The 22614-nt window shown below is 40.1% G+C and overlaps 1 long non-coding RNA gene across 2 annotated transcripts in view; it reads right to left on the bottom strand.

Annotated features, from left to right (window-relative positions):
* Positions 1-5554: 5554 nt before the first annotated feature.
* Positions 5555-22614, bottom strand: part of LOC114012713 (uncharacterized) — a 30831-nt gene continuing 13771 nt past the window's right edge. Inside the window, exons 1-3 of one of the 2 annotated variants that reach the window (XR_003555364.2) lie at positions 14932-15501; positions 14651-14761; positions 5555-8790 (exon numbers count right to left, since the gene is read on the bottom strand). This is a non-coding gene — a long non-coding RNA (uncharacterized LOC114012713). Of the gene's footprint in view, positions 8791-14650; positions 14762-14931; positions 15502-22614 lie in introns of those variants that run through there. The other variant, XR_008747918.1, reaches the window with a different exon arrangement.

The raw sequence follows: 22614 nt of genomic DNA on the forward strand, positions 1-22614 counted from the left end.
GCAAGGATTTTTTTTTCTAATGCCATGCGGTTCTCACAATATGAATGTGCACTGGTTAGGGGAATAATGGTTGTCTGGATTACTGATGAAATAGTCATTTCTGTCGTGAAGTGCAACAGCAAATTGAAGGTGGCAAGGGAGGGTATAGAAAGGGACTGGTAAAAGCAGAGGTTATACAAACTGGAATTTGAGCAGGACTCCACAGTTAAAACTACATACGCTTAGCAAAAAATCCCCAGGAATACCAACAAATAATCATCCAAGCAGGAAGAAGCTGCCTCTTGCACTGAACGGACTTTTCCACCAGACGCAGGCAGGTGGGCAGCAGCAGTCCAGCTGGGAGTCCACCAAGTGCTTTGGCATGGTGGGAGTGCGGGAAGCAGCTCCCCACGGATGCTGCATCACTGCAGGCGGAGCAGAGTGACGTCAAAGTGCTACAAGAGTTGGACACCACAAAGTGTTTGCATCTTCAACTCTCCCTCTGTGTGAGATGTGTTTGCTCTGCTGAGCTTCTCCCATGTAGCTCTGTGTTGGTCTGAGTTGCTACGCTAATTAATACACTTAATGGAAGGGCGAGAGCTGAAGCCCACCTAGACGCATATGGGGGCCAGTCAGTAACAGGATGCACCAAACTGTGCCCCACTTGCTGTTAAAGCTTGGAAGGTTTTTGAAGCAAAAAGAAGGGTGCCAACTTTACAAAAATTGACCAGGAAAAAATCTAAACAATTTGCTCTTGAGTTTCAGAGACTTCACAAGGATGTTAGCTCTAGGAAGGCAACAGCCTATCTGTCTGAACCCAGGAAATCTTGCTGGTGCTGTTGATTTTACACAGGTGCAACTTGGAGGGAAGGATGTAGCTCACAGTGATAAAGGCCATTTAAGTACATGAAAGATCAGCTTATGTCTGTTCATATCCCTTATCTTGGAGCCCCCAGCCCAGCCAGACCTTTGGTACAGTTGCACTGACATCAAGATGGACATGCCTCTTCTTGGCAGAGAGGGATTTCCCCCAGGACCACCCAGGATGTGCTCCAGAGCCTTCGAGCACAGCCTGTAGCCCAGCCCTGATTAAATACAACTTCGGCTGTATCCCAGAGTGCTTGAACCCAAAGCTGTGTTCAGGTTTGGGCTGTAATACAACCGGGCTCCTTTATTCTAGGCTTATAGATATACCTGCCTGCAGTGATGCTGATGTGCACGGTCATGTCTGCCTGGGTTGTTCTTGTGCATCTCACCAAGGCAACATCAGAGAAGCAAATCTGGGTTCCTGCTGAAAAGCCTCCAGCACCGTGGGCTTTGCAGAACTGGGAGAGCTGTGAGCAGCTGAGCTGCAGACATCTTTGTTGCTGCAGTGCAGATGGCAGAAGTGGAATCAGTGGGAAAAAGGTAAAACTTAAACCAGTTGTAAAAGCAGCACACCAAACTTGAACGACATGTTAAACATGTGAAAGATGTATTGGGATGGCTCTGATCCATGTGGCTCAAAACCATCCATGAAGGTATCCAGGTATTAAAGCTTCCATTACAAAAGCTATGGGAGATGGGAGCCTTTGAAGATGTCTAGGAGGATCTGGGATGCAGTGACTTGGATGCCGAGATCTCACCAAAAAAGAAATCAGTGCCAGCACTGCTTAACAGAGGAATACAATGAAATCAAAAAACCTAGGCCAAAATATTCACTGATTTTCAAATAGTTCTGTGTTCCTAAGTCACTTTGGCACTTTTAATTGTTTCACAATTAACAGTAATGATTACCAGTCGTGCTAAGCATTTGATGGTATAAAGGCTTTTGTCTGGTTGTGGAATACAGTTCATGCCTAGACTCCAGCACAAATCAAAACCATATGAGTAACCAGGTTAAGAGACAACCAAGTTGTAACCAAGTTCCCTGATGTGGCTTATGTTTGTATTCCAGCCAGGGCCCGGGGCTCTTACTTGAAATTTTCCCTCTCCAACTTGCATATGCAAATGTAAACAATGATATTTCCATCCTTGAGGAGCCCAAGTGAGACTTTATAATGCAAACAAAGGCATGTGTGTTAAAAAGTTCTCTCAATCAGCTGGAAGTGTGCAGCAGTTTACATATTAGTATATGTTTTTAATTAACACTTGGAAGAGAGCAAGAAACACTTGATACACTTAGAACACAAATAAAAATACCTTTCTTACATGTTTCTCAATGTGAACATCTAAACTGAAAATAAAGTAATTCCTGATAAGGTAAATTGGCATTTAACTTTTGTGGAAAATTGCAGCTTAATTCTTCCCTTACATGACAAGACAGGTCTTTCAAACATCTCGCTTTCGGTGAAGAAAACATCTCACTGTCTGTGGAATGTTAAGAGTAAAACATAGTTTGCAGCACTCAAAGGTCTGGGAGGTTCCAACCTAATCTTGGTCTTTACAGTCCTTCCTGAGCAGATTATTCCCATGTGGGCACATACACACTCTCCTTTCTGGAGTTAACCTGAATTTGGTACTGCCTCTCTTACATCTGTTAAAAAGCTACCCTGCAAGCTTGACAAATAGTGTTGCAGCAGTGACTATTTGAAAATCAGGTGGGGAATCCCATAGGTCCTATTTTTATTTAAGCTTGGCATGCTGGCTCATTCCAGTGAGCTTCGCTGAGTTTAGGCATGTGATATGCATGCTTACAATATAAAAACATTTTCTTCCTCTAAAGTTTCAACATGTCCAAAACTTTGGTTATATTTTCTTTAACCCCCTCCTTTTTTGCTGTTTACCATGGGTAAAACAAAATGATTGATGGCCCAGGATTTAACGACTGACTTACCTTTTATTTCGCAATCTTATCAAAACTGTGGGCCTGAGTTTGGAAGTCTGAATGGACAAATTAGTTTCCATTTTGTTTTCATTTGTAGTTTGATGGCTTTTCCAAAGCTGAAGAAGTTTTAACTAGCAAAAAAAACCCCTTATAAATACATTACATTTCAGACATCCATCATATTGCAGTAGCTGACAGAAAAAAACAAGAAGCGGTCATTCCCAAATTCTAATAAAATTTGAGCAAAAGGAGAATTAGGGAAATTTCCTTCAGAAAGTTTCCACACGTGAAAGAAGATTTTTCACACTAGAGCAAAGAAAAAGAGTTTGTATTATACAGTATATGTTGTATGTCCATAGCTCAAGCTATTCCCAGACTTCTAAGGGAAGATCTACCTCTACAGTAGTTTGGGTAAGAACACGAACACACAGTAAGAAATGGTCATTGCTCACATAAAGCTAGAACAGCTACAAAAGGAAAGGAAAGCTCCCTCGGCTGATGATGGCGTATTCCTGCCTACAGCTGCTTGACCCACGCTCAGCGTCTGCAGCTGAAAGTCAAGACGTGGTTTGACCATACGTAAGTCAAAACACGTGGTGACTTCATTTTTACAGATGATGCCAAGCGGAGGTAAACACCTCAGCCTACACGACGTGAGCAGCGTCTGGGCTTTGCTCCAACCTGCCAGTGCACAAACCTGAGATGCATGTTGTTGCATTCAGCAGGTTATCTCCCCCAAAAGTAGTAAGGTGCGGTTTTTCCTCAAAAATATCTAAAGCATTTTTATCAATGGTAAAGCCTGGACAAGCCTAGGAACTTGTTTTTTGTTTTTTTGTGGGGTTTTTTTTGTGCTCTGGGTTAATTGCAGACAATGCTTTCAGTTGTCAGAAACACAGAGTATGTGCTACTCATGTGATACCTAAAATTTCTACCTTAATTTCAGATTTTTATTACCGAACGCTGGCTGAGGGAGGGAAAGGACCAGGAGCCCAGGAGGGGCTGGGGCAGCCTGCGGGGATACTTGCTGGCACAGGGCGCAGGGTTTGGGGTGCAGCTCTGCCTGAGGGGCAGGGGCGAGCCCACTGCTGCATCACGGGAAGGAGGGACTGTGCCCCCCATGCCGGTTAGGAACCGCGGAGGCAGAGGGACTCGCCCCAGCCCAAGGGAGGCCAGGGTCCCACAGCTGCTGTGTGGCAGGCAGGGGCCAGGCTGCTGCCACCTTCCCGGCTTCAGCCCCCGCTTCTCCCGGCTGAAGCTCAGCCGCACTGATTTACGACTCCCCCCAAGTGCCTGGGATGGAGTTATAGCCCCTTGTATTACATGGTGCCTTCTCTGTTATTCTTACTGCATGCCACAGATTTATGACGGCTTTTAAGCCCCGCAGCATGTAAAGAAATATGATCTTAACAAAATATAGAAGAGACCAAAGGAGGTCAAAGTGTGGGAGCAGAACACTGTACGGTGATCCAGGATTTCCTTTTATTTACTGCTCGCACCTTTTCAATCTCAAGTGGATTTCGGCCGTCTCAGGCAGCCCTGACCAGTGGCTGGGAGGAGTCTAATCTACCGAGGCGCTTCGCCACTAGCGGATGTCTTTTATTACGACTTAGCACACATAGGAAATCCCAAAATACCATTGGTGAATTAAATGAGTTTTAGACACAGAGTGCCAGAAAGACACATAGCACCAGGGTAGGTAAGAATCTCACATTCATCTGAACAAGTTTTCTATCTCATGCCATCTCTTACTGTGGCAACAACTTATGTTTTTCTAGGTCAGTGGTGTCCTGCAGAGCTCCTCAGCCTTCGGTGCTGAGGGAGAATAACTTGTGGTTGTCTTTCATGGAGAAGTGGAGCAAAAGCGATGCCAGATTTCTTTGATTTGATGGTGTGGTGAGGAAAGTAATACTGTAAGTAATTCTGCTTTATAACATTTTTTACATATATTCATCAATTATTGCAACACTGTAGTGCAGAGGAAAAATACAGACAGTGCCCTTGCCTTGCAGAGGGATAACATGACACCTTGCAGCACACGCGGGATGAGAGGAGCACAAGGGCAGAGCCACACTCACCTGTGGGACCACAGCCTGCATTAAGCATTCTACATCAAGATGCAAAGCAAAACAGCTGGCAAGAGGCAGGAAAGCTGTAATTACAGCCAACAAATTACTCCTGAGCCAACACCTTCTGCTGAGGCCCTGGACTTGAAACATAAGCCAGGAACAGGAGCTTTTTCCCCTCCTAGGTGAGTGCCATAGTCCCCTCCAGCTACAATATCGGTCCCTTCATTAATAAGACAAGCTCTGGTGTGCTCTCTTTCACTCAGATTTATTATCATTATTTCTCTATCTGAGGAAAGAAATTTGTCTCCCTTCTCATTACAGCTTAGGGCTGTAGCAAGGCTCCCATGACGTGTCTTTTGGTGGAGGTTTTTTTTTGATGGTTTGTTTGGTTTTTTTAAAGCACCCAACAGTCCAAATAATAGTCCACCTGTGTTTCTAAGCTTCCAGAGCAACATACTCTCCAATTCTCCAGCTGCTTAGTGCTGGTCACACTGAAGCAAGGGAAGTAAAAACGGGCTGCGCCCTATATGCTCCTTGGTAATCTTGCAGGCCACTGGTCCACATCTGAAGCACCTTTTCTTTGGACATTTGGATTCTCTTGAGATGTAAGACAGACATCAGGACCGATGGACCCTGGGGTCCTCTGGACTCAAGTTTATAAAGTTAGCAGCACCTCTTTATTTTTCAACACAGGGTATCTTTAAAGACAAATAAACCAGTTATTGGAAAAGATTTGCAGGAGGTTTGTTACACTGCTCGGTTACCCACCACTGCAGCTGTTTCTTCCTCAGGTGTAGTTCCTCAAAGCCTGGGGCTTTGCCCTAGAAGGCTGCAGCTGTGGGTCTTCTCCTGAGATACGTGGTTTCCTCCAGAATGGCATCCAAAGAAGGGTGAGTGATGTAGCTTTGCCAGAAGGGGAGCTGCATGCCGTCCCACTGGCCTTGGGATCCTCGTGTTCCCCAGCTGTTTTTCAACTGATTACTGAATATCTCATACTTATGTTCTCACTGCATATGCTGTTTATCATGACATCAAAACCAGTGTCTTTTGGAAACATTAACACTACAGCACATGTTTAAGTGTAACATCTAAATCAATCAGTTCTTGTATATTTTGAATAAGCTGTATCACTGATAACGTGACATAATGACATATGGCAAGACCTCATACAATATGAACATGCTACCTCCATTTTTTTTTTTTTAATGTTGTTTTGATGACTTACCTCATCAGAAAGGTGAGCAGGGAACAACTGTGTCCTGCCTCATGCAGTAAGAGACCTAGGGAGTGGCAGATTCAAAATGATCAAAAAGAGATGCTGTTTCCCAAGCTGCTGTGGTTAACCAGTGGAGATCTTTTCTGTTGAGTGTACCATGGTGCCCTTTGGCAGCTCACAGAGCAGTAAGAGTGAGAAGCATATGTGGGTGACCACAGCAGATGTTAGCACTCCTGACTCACCTAAGGATGGATATCCTTGGAAGAACAGAGTCTAATTTTATGAAGGGACTTTTTTACTTAATTTTAAAAGTTGTGAAAGGCTTTTCTTGTGCTAGGAGCACTGGCTTGAAACAGTTTTGGCCAGAAGCTGCCACAATACTAAACTTGCTTTCATTTAGAAGGTTTTCTCTTTAATGTGCTTGCTTTGCAGTAGTGACTTGACTTGAAAAGACCATTGTGGAGATAAACAAATCAAGATAAATTTATTTATCTAAATTTATTATTTAAGATAAATCAAAGCTCCTGTATTTGTGTGGATCCCCCCACTTTAGCCAGGGATAGACACCCAACTGAAAGCAGTCTTGAGTTGATAGCAGACTTTGCTAGGGGTAATTAGTTTGCTAGTTAGTAATTTTTGCATTACGTTTCACTACTTTTATCATATAATGAATTTGGCTTATGCAGGAGTCATGAAGATGTTCCTCAGATTCTGTTCCTCCTGTCAGGAGTCTCTTGCCCTCGCACTTGATTTGTGTGCTCAATTATGACCATTCCAGTGGGACATATAACTCTATTTACAATAGAATGAAAGTATAAAGTCATAGCTTAAACTATATTGCACTTCTTGCTGGGCTGTGTTATGCATATTTAAATAAAGAAAGGTCAAAATGCTGCACCATCATAGAAAGGGACACATGGTGTCTTTATCTGTAGGACAGGGATAATACTGTATGCCTATATACCAAGACTTACTGCAAGTTTAAGGGCACAAAACCTGAAGTTTTTATTTAGCATGGCTAGGATATGTTGTAACAGCTGTCAGATGCTGAATGACTCTCAAACAGTAGCTGAGGGAACTGAACCTTTTACACTTGTCACTTCACGCTTAATGGTTACAGGTGAACACAGCCTCTTTTTTCCTGTGCAACCAAAAACTCAAATATAGACCACACTGCTGAAAAAGAAATAACAGAAATTACTGATCAGCTCTAAACTCTGAAAACAGGTCATTCTTCTTTTGGTGGCAAATCTAAATCCAGATTCTATATGTGGAAAACCCCCAAAAATCCTAAATATAGCTTTAGTTTTCTACTTCATAGCTACAAGCAGAACATACCCATGAATCAATAACGAGGGCCTGTAAACACTCTTTCTGGCTCTATAGCATGCTTAATCTCAACAAGGGGCTGTAGTAAACCACAATTCCCTAGCTGCAATAAATGCCGCAGACTCCAGAGCCAAGCAAAAAGTTTAATTAAAAGCAAATTGATATATATAAATCTGCTGATGCAATCTCTCACTCTTGCATCTGAAATATATATAGGCCTCTTCCTGGAGACACTGGATGATTTAGACTTCAATTTCACTTAAGAAGCCTTTCAACTGATAGTATCCAGCAAGTGCCTGTGCACATGCTACATAAAAACTTTCTGTTAACTCAATGCATTGATCTCCCATTGCTTTACATGCCTAGTGTATCAGTTGTTATTTGCCTAATTTAAGAGCCTCGGCAACATTTTCCTGTGCTCTAACTAGCCAGGCATCACTGAACTTTTAGGAGGAACTAAATTTGGCACTTAATGGGTATGACAGCACTAGTGCAAAAGATTATATTTTGGCTTTAAGTAACCTTGGCCACTTCGAGGAGATGTCGCACTGATGCTTTAGCGCCAGACAAGCTCTGCTCATGTTAGCAATGTTTGACAAGCTGTTTTATAAAACATTTAGTGAAATGCAGTTTCTTGTTGATTTGTGTCCCTAAGTCTACCCTAGCACTACACACTTAATGCTGAGCTCAGTCCTTCTCCCCCCCTGTACCCCCCGTGCACTGTGGGTGTTTGCTGGAGATGACACTGTAAGCCCTGTAGTTGATTCACAGGGAAGTCTGGGTTAGATGGTACCTCTGGAGATCATGTGGTCCAAACTGTGATTGAAAGCAGCACCTTAGATTAGGTTATCCAGGGCATTATCAAGCAAAGTCTTGAATATTTCCATCAAGAAATGTCCCACCACTTCTCAGAAGCCTACTGCAATGCTTAATAGGTTCTCTGGCTGAAGAATTCATTTTTTCTTATATCCAGAAGGCATTTCCCCTAAAGTCAACTTGTGCCCATGGCCCTACTTTTTGAAAAGAGTATCTCCATCTTCTCTACAACTACATTCTTTGGATGTTAAAGACACTAACTAGATCCGTCCTGAACCTTTTTCTTCTCTAGGCTGAGGAAAGCCATTTCCTTTAGCCTTTCTTCATATGCCAGCTTTTCTAGTCCTCTAAACTTGGTGGCCCTCCAATGGACCCTCTTCCAGTCTTTCAGCATCTTTCAGTGTCTTTCAGTGTCTTCAGCTGGAAGGCCAAAAGTAGACATTAAATTCCAGGTGTAGCCTCACAAGTGCTGGGTGAAGTTACGTATACATTGGCCTGCCTAATTAGCACATTCATGCAGACACTGGCAGTTTGCGTGACTTTGGACCAACAATATTTTGATGCTGATTTTTCTGAACCTGGAAAAGGAGGAGAATCATGACTGTTATGGGACTTGGGAATAATACCAAGGCTTAGTTGGGTTTGCTTTCTCAGAAAATAAAAATACTTTTTCCTCAGAAAATAAACCTATGTAAAGTATATGTGACATTAATGAGTTGTGGCATAAAATATATTAAACCAATACTCAAAAGGCAAGACAGCTTCTGACAAAAAAATGAAATACACAGTTCTAACTAGCTCTCAAAAGTTAGAGGTCATGTAATATTGAAGACCAAATCACAACGCCTTATTTCTTGGAGCAAAAATTAATCTGTTCATCTCATTTTATTTATAGTAGTCTTTGTTGATTTACTGTGAAAAAAAAAAAAAATGGTGTTTTGGCTGTTGTGCACTCCATTGATGCATTGCTAAATGAGAGTGAACTATGGAATCTTAATAGCCAAAACTTTTCTTGCATTCTTGAGAAAACACAGTAATGTATCTGTTGCCAGTGTGTACCCAGCTAGATCAATAAAGATAAATCCTTGCATTCATGTGTTGGAAGATTTCCAGAAGATTATTGAATTAAAGATATCCTAATCAGCTTATTGTCAAATCAAAAGAGACAACAGCATTTTGTATTAAGGTGAGTCTTTGAAAACAAACAAAAAAAAACCACCACAAAACAAAACCACTAGGATATCTGTTCATTAACTGAAGCTATGTTTACTGCAGTAGTGATCACAACAAAATAAAAGCAAACAAAGATACAGTCTAACAGTTAAAAGATTTATATTTACCTGTGCTTCAGATTTCCTTTTCATATAGAATTACTGAAAATTCCAAATGTGTGGAATAAAAGAAAAAAAGATTTCATCTTAAAACATCTAAAACTCAGCTTGGAAATACAGAACTAATTTCTTTCTGTAACAAGAATTTCAGAACCGTAGATTAACCCACTCTGTTGCAATGGTACTAATAGAAAGATGAGACATAAAAAAAACAAACAACCAACCACAAACCAAAGCAAAACAAAAAAGACCTGAATAGCAGTTATTTCATCAAAACATAGGCCTAAAAGCATATTCTGTCTTTTTTCATCTTACTTATTTTGCCCTGTTTCATCTTATTCATGCAGTTGTCCTACCAGGAGCAGGATGACATGGAGAGTGAAGCAGAGGGAAATGAGTTCAAATCATATAATAAGAAATTCCAATATTCAAAGCATAGCAATATGCTATAAAATACAAAATTTAATGGAAAATTTTGGGAGAAAATTCTACTGTCTCTTCTTACATTCCTTCTGATTGAATGATAGAGTAAATGTACTAAAGTCCTTGTTTATTTTTAAGTTTGCATTATCTAACATAGACTAACTACATATCAGGAGTTCCTGAAGAGCAGAATAACATCTGGATATGTACTTGTTTTGTGTTTGTAATTAATATGCCCTGGATTAATGTGGATCTGGTATTTGTAATTAATGCCCTGAAATGTGTCCAGCCTGATGCTAACTCAGATATTTAGTGGCTTAAGGTACTGTAAGCCAAGATAAGGTTGAGAGCCAAAATGATGATACTTGCCCATTTTCTCCTAAGGGAGGAAGGAATCCTGAAAGTGGAAAATCAGAAGCAGGAAAAAGGGGCGATGTAGGGAGTGACTCAACAGGTGACAGAAATGCAACTGAGATTACGTATGTGCAGGAGGAAGGGACGATGTAGGGGAGTGACTCAACAGGTGACAAAAACGCAACTGAGATTGTGTATGCGCAACATGATCAGGTTGGAAAAATAATTAATTGAGCTGGGAGGATGGCAAAATGAACCTGTAGTGGAAGAAGTTGGCTTAGTCAGGAAATAGAAATCTGATGCTGGAAGGGAGTCTGAAGCTGAACCTGGTCAGTCTGATGTGAGTTTTTCAAAATAAAAATTTTTGCAGCTCAACAGGCCATCATCTAGTGAACAGAGTGTACGTTATCTTAAAATAACTTTATTTGAATTGGTCTTCAAACTGAGAGTGTCTCAAAAAATGTCTGAACTCTCAAGTGTGTGAGATTCTGCAAGCCAAGCGAGAGCCAGAAGATCTCCTGCAATTCAATATTTAGCAGCTGTTGAAGCTTTTAAGTTCCTAATGTGCGAGAGGGAGTCATGGAAAAAAGAGTCAGGGGAAAAGAGACTTGTAGGTGTAAATGTCCACTGAAGATTGAAGTACGTACAGGGGAACGGGCAGAGAGGACTGGGAGAGACACACAGAAGCTGCTGAGAGAGATGTTTCAACACTTCTTAAACTGTCAGTGTGTGTATTAAAGATGGCAAGGATTAAAAATGAAATACTGGATTAATGTTAACACATTAAGTCCAAAATAAAATGGATCTGAAGAGAGGCTGGAGAAAGATCAGACTGGGGCTTCAATGGTCACAGCAGGGAGTGGAAGTATTATATCTATAGATGGCATCAGAAATACAAAACTTTGGATTTTTGGACTTTGACTTCCAAACATTGGGAATCTAGGTTAGAGCTTCAGCTGCTAGACTCAGATATCTGAGATTCTGGGAAATGCACGTGAAGCTCCTGGCAAAAGACAGAAACTGAGACACCTAAAATATTAGGAAATCTTATTTAATAAAATCTGTAAAGAAGCAGTAGAAATTATAAAGAAAAGCACTGGAACTTTAGTTATGGCTTACAAACCCCCAATATAAATCTGTCTTAACATCTTCCTTCCTCCCTTTGTACTTATTTACCCTGTTTTCCATGTACAATAGTGCTCTTATACAAAGCTTCAAAGCTTTTGCAGCAAGTATTACTGACTTAATATAAAACTGCTCTTTGAAAGAAGAGTTGCTTTCCCTTTTGGCACTCTTCTAAATATTTCTGTTTCAACTTTGTGCTCCTTTCCCCCAAAAATCTGAGTTGCAGAACTGCTTCCTTCAGTCCCCGATGGAGACCTATTTGTATTGGCTTTGATGTAAGCAGTAAGCTGCTTGCTTTAATTTTAACTTTTCAGGGGAAGAGTTTATTCACAAATGAATTACACAGCATGAAATCTTAAAAGCTGCAGTTAGATGCTCACGGAAAAAATGCATAATGAGTTTGGTTGGGAAAAATGTTACAGAAGTGATGTTCTTGTCTAAAAAGACAATGTGTTTTCATGAAGAGAGAGTGGGCAAGATGGAAAAGACAGGCTTCAACACCAACAAGTAAGGGGCTGTGGAGTGACATTCAGCGTGCCTGTTAGGTGAACTTTATGTGCAGACTGGAATGAGAAGTGCTATACAGGGAGAACAAAAATTCCTGATTTCTAAATAACACATCCAGAACATAGCCTGCTGAACTGGCCACCTTGATTTTGGGATGTTTAGCAATGCTCTGTGTGGTAGCATGATACTGAATAACTTGTAAGCATTATGGTTAATTTTTGTCATACCTTTTAAATCTCTGTGGTCATTTGCATACTGGCAGTGTGCATCATATTTTAGAGTGATAATAAATTGCTATGCTTGAGGCTGGGTAGCTCCTACACTAGTGTGTCTTTGATCCTTCGGAAGCCACAAACCTCACCAAAATTGTAGATATCACAGCTCCTTTCATCCATTTTGTTTATTGAGAGCTGAAGTAGTAGATGCTACCATGATAGCTGCAAATCAGCATGGCAGTACTGGGGTAGGTTGTAAGCTGGAGCCTCAAAAATAGACCTCCTGACTCTGAAAGCAGATGTGGGAGCCAGGTCCTTGTTTTGATGGAGTTGAGTGTGTCCAATAGAAAACCAGAAGCAGAAATGCAAGCAGAGAAGTGTTTTGGGGAAAACAGCATTCTGAGTACATTCTTTGTAAATACATGGGATTACATATATATATATATATATTATATATATATATATATAAAATAAGCACAGGTTGTATCTTTATCAGTTATTCTTCCCCGTGGAAATAACATGCAAGATTTTGGAAAGCTGATTAACAGCTGGGGCTAAAGAGAATAAACTCTGACAGTCTAACAAAAATCAAAAGACTAAAAGAATAAAAGTAAGAGCTGGATGTTTTCTAAAAATATCTAAGGTAATAGCTGGTTGCTTCCCAAGAGGAGTTTATGTGTGACATAGAACCTTTGGGGCAGCTACACAGTGCTGGGCAAATTAGGAAGCCCAGCTGCAATGCTGGCCGTTCAGAAAGACAAGGTGGATAGAGAAAGCATCCAGCCAGCTGGCTGCCACTGAACAGAAAATGTCCCAAGTATGGAAGATCAAAAACACTGAACTGCTTTGGCTCATACCAGCAGAGATAAACTGCAGCAGCAAAGAACTTGCAAAGGGAAATTAGAATATTGTCAAGAAATTAAAAGCTGTCAAGATTCCTTGATGTGGAGCCATGGGTCCTTCCAATATTTCGCATTTTCTTTTACTTTGGATACAGATACTAGAATTTACAGACCCAAAAATGAGTGTCATAAGACTGAGCGAAAGCTTATTACTATAAAATAATAGTATTTATTATTACTATTATTATTTATTTGTATTTATACATTTATATTCTGTATATTTATAAAAATAAAATATAATTTTATTATATTACTATAAAATAATAGAAAACTATAAAAAGTTTTCTAGGGACACAGCATCAGCCAAGACTGTAGAACTCTTCTGCTCTCTTGGTTTGGGAACAATAAACTAGAATAGGCCTAAAACATACAGAGCTGGGGTGAGGATAGGAAGGATGGAAGCAGTTGCTTTACTTCCAGATAACTAGAAAAGGAAAATATTAGCTGTGGAGGAGAATGTCTTATTCAGCACATAGGTAAAAACTTTCCCTGAAGTTACAGTCCCTGCCTCACTATCAGCCAGATCTTCTCCATAAAGGAGAACTCACCAGCAGTCTGAGTACTGCAGGTGTATGAAAAAGTCACCAATTTTATAGTGCGTGATTATTTCAAAATTGTTCCATAAATTCATTGTAATTAAACTCATCAGTGCTCTAAATGCCTGGGATGAGTAGGAGTACCGACGCCAGATAAAATCCAAGAAGGATGGAGACATTGCATTCCCATGCTTGCAAAACCCAGCCCCAACCCACCAGGTAGTGGCAAGAGAAGCTTCTGTGGCTGGTCACCACATACAAATCTTTTTACTCTTTCTTACAGGGTGTAGAGCAACAGGTATTAGGTTTCATTAGGGGCATTTATGAAGAGAAATCACATTAGGCCTGAATATAACAATGAAAAAATGGGATAACGTCTCCATGGGTTTCAAGAAAAATTGAAAGAAAGTACAATTTATGGAATCAGCAATAACATGTCAGCTTTTTCTGGGAGGGCTGCAAAGACATGTAAAACACAGATGCAAACAAGGACAGTGTAATAAATTTGCTTGTTAACAAAGCAACACAAGATAAGAAAACGAGAGCTTGATGTGGTGCAAGGAGGGAAATTTGACTGTAAGTGCAGTAAGAATGAGTCTCTCAAATTGTGGTGGGTTATTTTTGGCCGGGTGGAAGCTATGCTTGGAGGAGGTTCTCAGAAGTGACTAAGTCAAAGCACTGGGAAATCAGTCTGTTAGAAAAAAAAATCTTGATTTCTGATTACAGAAGAGGGTTAGTAATCTATTGCAATGGGCTACAGTGGGGGAGAAAGCCACATATGTGCCCGGAATCAGCCTTCAGAAGAGCACACAGGCTGCAAGGAGGGATGGGTTTCTGCCGGAGGAGCCACCGCCATGCTCCGGGCGAGGCACGAGGGGATGGGTGGCTGTTCACCAGGCTGCACCAGGAGAAACCTGTGGTGTGAGCACCTGGCAGAAGGGCTGCCTAACTCTCGGTCCCATTTAGGATTTTGAGGACTTCAGTGAGGCATAGGTATGATGCCAACCACAGGCTGGACAAGCACATGTGTATGTGCTTTACCCACCTTGCAGATGTTTGAGTCTGACAGTGACAGGAGCATTCAAAACCCTCTGGACCCATGGCCCTCAGCCAATGCTGTCACCTCTGTGTGCCACGTCACCTCTCTTTCTACACCCTGGGAAAAAAAAAAAAAAAAGAACCATAAACACCTGCAGCTGCAAGAGTTTCTCAATGTTACACTGCCAGCTACACACAAGGACCATCCTCACCCACCATAAATTATGCCCCAACTAATACAAGTATTTGTTAATCTAGGGCCCTTTTAAAGCTGCGTTACAGCTTTACCTGTAATTCTCATTAGGCAACACTGGAGCTCGTATCTTCAGTAACATCTAAACCAGTCATTTTTCTGCAACATCTGTGTTCAGCTGGAGGAGGAGGGAGGGAGTCGTGCGGTCTTGCTGACAGAACCATGCAGCTAAAACACATTTCTGCCTTTTAAAGTTAGACAAATGACAGTCTTCTGCCAGCCCATGACCTCTGGATTGGTGAGTACGGACTTTGTCATGTGGAGCAGTCAGCTACAAATTAATAGAGAAAAAAATATTTTTTTTGTCCTGTGAACCACGTTAGCCACAGAATTACACCATTATTTCTTTCTTCATCTACTTTTCAGTTCCAGTTCAGCTCTGCCTCAGTGTAATCCCAGCTAGGCTGAATAGGAATTTCAGCTGAAGCAAAATCTCTGCTGGTTCAATGCCCCTTTCTTGTTGTGATGCATGTGTTATCTAGGAATCAGAACGCGATTAAGATTGATGAGTAAGAAGATTATTTTTTTTACTTTTTGTGGCTCGTAGTTGTATCTGTTCCAACCTTTAAGGCTTTGTGGCTTTTGGAGCAAGAATGAGGGATGACCACAATATGTGTTCTACATAAGCAAGATATGACATAAGAAAGACACTAAACAACTCCTGCAAGCACCACTTACAAATGCGGGAGACACATATTACCAATATCAGAGGTGAAACAAGAGTAGATGCTATCAACTTTGGGTGTTTTGAAGCCAAGACGCTCCAATCCATACTGAAACTCTGACTCAAACCTCCCTCTATGGAGGTCAGAATTCATTTTGAAATTCCAGGATGAGATAAACCCCAATTTCAACTTACAAAAAATAAATTTAATTTTTCAGCCATCATCCTGTCATGTCAACAAAACTGGGAATGAATTATCAATTACTGGAACATGTAGTGAAGTGTCTTTTTAACTGGAAGAGGCCAACTTGTGTTTGCCCCAGGATCATTACACAACTTTGCAGCACTTAACCATATATGATATGAACACTGAATTTCTAAATAATATAGTTTCAAAGTGCTTGCCTTTCATATGCTGTTTTGCTGCAAGATAAAATGAACTGTAATATTGATTTCCTCTCAACTGTCTCTCAATTGCCCACATATAGATATACACATATGTACATATATACATAGTGAAGCATTGTATTGCTCCATAATGAAATGCCTGTTGTAACAACCAGGTCTACAGCAGAGAATCTCTTCCCCATAGCATTTCTTGACATTTAACTCTACTTGCAAAGCTAGTGAATAAATTCTCACAAAAATACTGTGGTGAAAAGGTAGGTATTATTACTACTGTTATTGATATGTTCTTTCTTACACAGTGAAACAAGGCAGAAAGAATTCAGCTAATTGACCTGTATTAAAGGTGTTACAGCATAGACAGATCCGACCTAAAATTCTCCATTCTTCCCCTCTCCTCCATCTGTTGGACCTTGAAACCTTTCTGCATATAGTAATTTTTAGCAAAACTATGATTTCCTACTGTCATCTGACTTCTGGGTTGCTTATACTATTAACACAGCAAGCATCTGGGTGGACAGAGAGACAAATAGCCAATGGTGCCACAATATTTTTGGTGTAAATCATTAGCTGGAGTATTGCTGTTACGTTGGAAGGACTGCAGAGTATTTTGGACTTAGGTAAGTTACAACCGTGAACTTTGTGTGCCAACTAAAACAGCACAAAAATATATTCCCTCCGTGCCTAGCAGTTGCAAGGCTTTCACAAGAGAAAACACAGTGATCTAACTATAAATAGCAACTTAACTAAAATTAGATAGAACTGGCAGGCTCTCGTCTATGAATGGGAGCACTGTTAATATGCTCATCAGGTACTGGAAGGGCTCCAAACCTGACAAGGCATGCTACGGTGCAAACTTTCTGTGCCTGGAAAAATGAGCAGAAATGGCTGAATGAATAGGGCTAGGGATGTTTTCATAACTGGATAATAATGTCAGAGACTGCCTGACGATGCTGATTAAATTTAAAGAGTACTGCAAGAAGGGATAGTTCTCTGTATTCCTAATTGCATTGCTTTGTTTATGCTAACAGAAAATGCCATTAAATCTAACAAATAAAGAAATCTGGGAAATCATTTAGGGGAAAATTAATGCTGAAATACTCAGTAAAGTTAAACCAAGCTGGGTAACTGTGATTTAAAGTATATAGCTGCTTTTGGATGTTTTCATTCAGAAATGGTTAAGGCATACACCCTTAAATGATGAAGTTACTGAACAGCGAATAAAAGTATGAGCTGCTGGTACACTGAGTACTCGGTACTAATCTGCTGCATGTTTCCCTGCTATGGAAACACCAAAAATGCTATTTGGCTTTCTCCAGTTCAAAACAGACCCTATAGCATAGAAAGGGCCATTATGGGCACCAGTAGAGAAACTTCAACTGCACAGATGATAGGTGCTGACCTTCTTTCTACACGTAGCACCACTGAAATAAAATCACTTCTGCACCTGCTATCAATCAGCCTACACTTCCATATATAGCTTTTTTTCCCCCCTAAAAAAATTAAGTTACCTCATACAAAGGCACATTGAGGGCATGCTGTATTTCCACAAGGGAAGTCAGAGCAAAGTAGCTGATGAATTGTGAATTTACGCTGAGCTTATTGTACAGTGTCTCTCCCGTGTTGATAAGCCATTAGTTCACTTCAGTTTAATTCACTTTGAGTGTGAATTAAGTTAATTATGGCCAGCTGATTCCTAAATGAGTGTCCATGGAGAAATTACATATGCTTGAGTTATATTCACTTTAAATTCACATCTTTTTTTTGTTAATTCACTTTGACATCTTGTGTAGGACAAGCCATTGGGTTATCTTGGGCTCATGCCAAAGCACCTTGAAGATAAGGAAGGAGATTTTGAACTAGAAAAATCTGATTCTCAGAGGCTTCTAGATAAAAAATATTACAGAAATTTTTCTATTAAATAGAAAATATATAAATGGCCTAAGCATAAAAGGATGTGTAAACAGAACTATGATAATTTAATGCTTTTTAATGAGAAACATTAAAATTAAACAATGTAGTACATGGTCTCTGCCCTTCTCAAATCAGCGCTTGTCAGCCATAAGGAAAACACAAATTTACCCCTACTATGTCCCAAGTAATCTGATCATTTAAATGGGCTAAAATATTTGCTATCACAGCTGGTTTTACAGAAATCATATCTTCATATAGCTGTATCAACTTGTTCTTAATGTACAAAATTGTTTGACTAGTACATCATTTCATTTTCATTCTGTCCTCAGGAAATAAATGGAAGTTATTCTAACTCCAACTCAAAAAACAACGAACCTTTGAAACAGCTATTGCTCCACACCTCCTGCAGATTTGCCACCATCCCGTTAAAAAGACTGTATCAGTGGTCTGAAGGCTTCACAAAGCTGTAATGAAAAGTAAGTTTAACCTTAGCATGCAGATAATGTCTTTGGCTTAGGCGAAAGTTTGTGTAAACCAGCACTTTGAAATATAATCCTCGGGAGGTTAAAAACAAGGCTGTTGTTTCTCATGGAGGGGATTTAATATTTGGATTAACCACTTGATTAGAAAGGTTATGACCTTTGTTTACGGAATAGCTTCTGTATTTTTAGCCCAATAGGAATGAAAGCTTTGATGTACAGAGTGCTGATAGTGAAGTATGTATTTTTGCTGGGGAAATGTTATATGTCAGTTGAGGAGAAGAAATGAAGTCTAATGAGGATCCAAATGTGCTTGTTGAATAACCATGTGTGCACGGAGGGGAAACAAAGCAACAAACTTACCAAAAAATTTCTATATGAAGATATAAAATCTGTTAGAATATTGCTATATTTCTTTTAGAAAACCTCTTTTTGGAAGACCATACCCACACACACACATCTCAAACACAGAAATGAACCCTCAGGATTCAATAAAAGTTTCAGAAACAAAAATAGCTTGGATTCTGAACTGGAATCTTGATAGAAAAGATAACTAAATAGAAACTAAAAAAGCAATTGATGAAAGTTCAGACCCCACTTCACCATTCCAGCTTACTTTATAACCACATTTTTTGCTCCTTTCCAGCTCCCTCGCTTCTTCCACGAGGCAGGCTGTACAGTTACCGGTGAGATAGCTGCCACTAGAGGTCAGGTGTTCAACATTCTCTTCGGCGTCATTAATAACCGTCGGGGTTACACAGTTTGAACATAACGTCACTGCAGACCTCCTCGAATTCTTCTCTTCCTTATGCATTTATATGTAGCAAAGCTGAATTGTGAATTGTGAATTTACACTGAAGCTACAGTTTGCGCGTCAGTGATGGTGGTGAAAACAGTTGTTAGACGCAGTACTTGTGCTTTTTGAATTGTGTACAGCAGGTTTTTACAGTAATTTGTAGCAGCCCAAAGCAGATGAATATACTTCTCATTTGGTGATGGATAGTCCTGTCCCTTGCATTTAGACTGGGTTCTGGTAGGTGAACAGTGTGATGATGAGGACCTAGCAATGTAGACCCTACAGTCTGACTTAAATCAAAATTGCCAGAGGGATATTAGGTTCAAAGAAAACAAGTCCTCAAAAATTATGTAAAAATTGGCAACTGAATAGTCAAAAGCAACATAGTTTAGTGTTTGCCTAGTGATGTGGTCTCTTACTACTGCAAAAGCCAGTAGCCAGCTGAGCAGGCAGCACAAGCATAGGAAAAAATCAGCTACTTTGCCCCAAAATGAGGGATGCTGAGGTACCATTCAGTATAAGGCTGAAAACAAAGGACACAGAGCTAAAGGAACACGGGGAGTGGAGATGACCAGCTGATGTTCCCATCACACAAAATGCATGGGAAATCAGGCTTTCTTTGTTTTCCAGCACACATACCATGTGTGTATATATAGAAATAGTTCTACTAAAGTAAGTCCTTAATTTTTCCGGCTTGCTTCCAACCTCTTTATTAACTACACAATCAGTAATACTACCTTGTTCAAAAATATGAAGAATGTAAGAAGTTTATTGGGTTTGATCTTTCCCAATGAATACAGTGACTGTTCATACAGCCTAACATGAATAGAACAATCATTCCAGGTCTAAATATAGAATCTTATCACAAGTCATGAATACTTACATATTTTTATACAGGATCATAGCACAATGATTTGCTGAGCAAGTCTCGGAAGTGCCTAAGGAAAATGAAGAACTTGATTTGTTAAAATAAGACGATATTTACATCAATTGACCAAAACAGCACAAGGCGGTGACATCACCGTGACTGGCCGGCTCTGCAGAACCCCACCTCTGCTGTTGCATTCCCAACACCACCACTCCATAGGAATACTCATTAAATGGCCTTATGGAAGTGCCATTATAGGCCAATGGCCTGCGATAGCCTGTGCGACGGGTATTTAGTAAGCAGCCTTACAGTGACTTGAAAACACATACAGACTACATCCAACCGATTAATGGTGTTTCTTAAAGGACCAAAACATCTCAGCAAAAGGAAAGAAACTCCCCACTAAGCCTTCTTTTTTGTGAAACTATTGTCCTGACATGCCCCTGTTCCACAGGTCTAAGCAAAAGCAGGTTTTTCTGCTTTTTATAGAAGAGATAAATAAAATCATCTTAGCTATCCTTCCTCTGTTAAATAAAAGAGTTGGGTTCAATATTTTGTCAGAAAACATTTTGTGGTTAAAAAAAGAGCTCTAGGCTATCTGGATGCAGCCTTTTGGATGTGCGCTAATCAGCCCCAAGCATCACTGCCATTCCAGCACTTTAAAATTCTGGTTTTGCTAGCTTTTCACTGGAGACACTTTTCCCCAGAAAAAAATTGGAGATAATCCAGCTTCTCTGTAAAATGTATTCCACCTGATATGCAGAATATCTCATGTAAACTGCACAGAGATGATCTTCAAAGCTTACTCTTTCCTTCACTACCTCTTTCAGAATGCAGTAAATTCTCTTACAAAGATTTCTGTGACAGGAACAGCAATCATTATATATGTCCCAGAGCACAGTCTTTTGTTTGTTGTCATCACTGTGTTTTTAAAATATTTTCCAGGTGTGTTTGAAATACATAATTTGAATTTGTAATTTAGTCTGTACCTCTGTGCAAAATTGCAGAACACCTTCGGCGCAATGTTTTAGAACCCTGACAGGTTGAGGGGTGGTATAAATTTCACCACTGAAAAATGTAAACCATACAGACTCTGAATTTCAGAGAGATTCAACTTTATGATCAATTAGATAAACACAATTATTGATCAAACAGAGACCTTTCAGAGGGCCTTACTCTCTTCCTAAGGCAGTTACCCCCTTCTCTTTCCTAGACTTTCTCCTGATTTGTGTTCTTTTTTGATTAAAGGAGAATCAAGCTCCAGATCAATGAAAGACATATTGAAATTACTGTGGAAAGCCATAGGCCAGAAATTAAACCAAACCTTTATCATTTTCAAGACTATAATTCCAAAAATTGCACTTCTCAGAAGTGCAGGCCACTTCAGAATCTACTTGTAAACGCATCAGAAACATGTATATTTTTAACAACCTTCATCACGGCACTTGCCTAACCTCAGGGCTGCTCTAGAGCTCGGGGGGGCTCTGTAATACATTGTTCAGGTGATCGTTAAAAGGTGAACCTGTCGTTGCGCCGTTAGCCATGGTGACACAAGGGAACATACAGAAGTAGAAGTCCATTCCTCTTGATGGCTCAAATCTCTTCTAAGTTACCTGATTATATTTTAAAACTGGCTTTTCACTTGGTGGAAGGATTCCTGTAACTTCACTAGTGTTTACAGCGAGGAAAAAAGCATTCTAAGAGCAAAAATATAAGGCCCACCGTAATTATTTGATTCAGTACTGCATCTATAACAAAGCTGGGCTTTTCTTTTTTAACTTTACATGGAACTGCACTCTTAAAAGAAACAACGTGGTGAATATTCCAAGGGCCTTGATATTCACCAAATCTGTGCAATCAGTGAGCTTTAGAGACAGCTGTATATTCAAACATATTCACAGGTGAATTGTGATTTTTGTTAGAGATTTCAAGCCTTTTTCATTTAAAAAAAAAATATGCCACTTGGAGGTGGTAATTTCCTGGAGTTACAGTCCCTGGAGAGAAATGGAAGAGTGTTTTTTTAAACTGCAGAAACTGAATCAAGACATCAAATTCACATGGCTCCAACTTAACATGGGGAGACTGCATCCTAAATTTCTTTGTGCTGGAGCATGTTACTCTCCCCTCTCTTCAAGAGACAGATACACTCATTTTCTTCTAAGGGTTATGATCCAGGAAAATGCATTGTAGGTTCAGAACATCTCTCAGGATCTGCCCAATACAGAAAACCTGCAACTATGCCACCAGAGGTGGATTGTTGCTTTTTTCTGCTATAAAAGTCTCTTAGATGATTTCAGAAGTATAAAAATCACAAAGCTTGGAATACCAGCCAGAGAGATTAGGAACAGGAAGAACTGTGTTTATTTGGGGTTTGGGGGAGTTGGGTTTCATGGGGGTTTTTGGTAGTAGAAGTCTTTTTGTCTTTCTTCAAAAGACAAATGGATATTTTTATAAGCAGCAGAATGGAAAAAGCGTGCAAGTCATTTTAGGTCCACTTTTTTCCTAGTTTCTCCACGTTGTTCTTAACGTGGCTTGATGCAATGTAATCACCAGTACAAAAGTCCACAGTTACTCAATGTCCATTTACTTCAT

This window comes from Falco peregrinus, chromosome 6 (assembly GCF_023634155.1).
Source record: "Falco peregrinus isolate bFalPer1 chromosome 6, bFalPer1.pri, whole genome shotgun sequence".
Classification (NCBI taxonomy): Eukaryota; Metazoa; Chordata; class Aves; order Falconiformes; family Falconidae; genus Falco; species Falco peregrinus.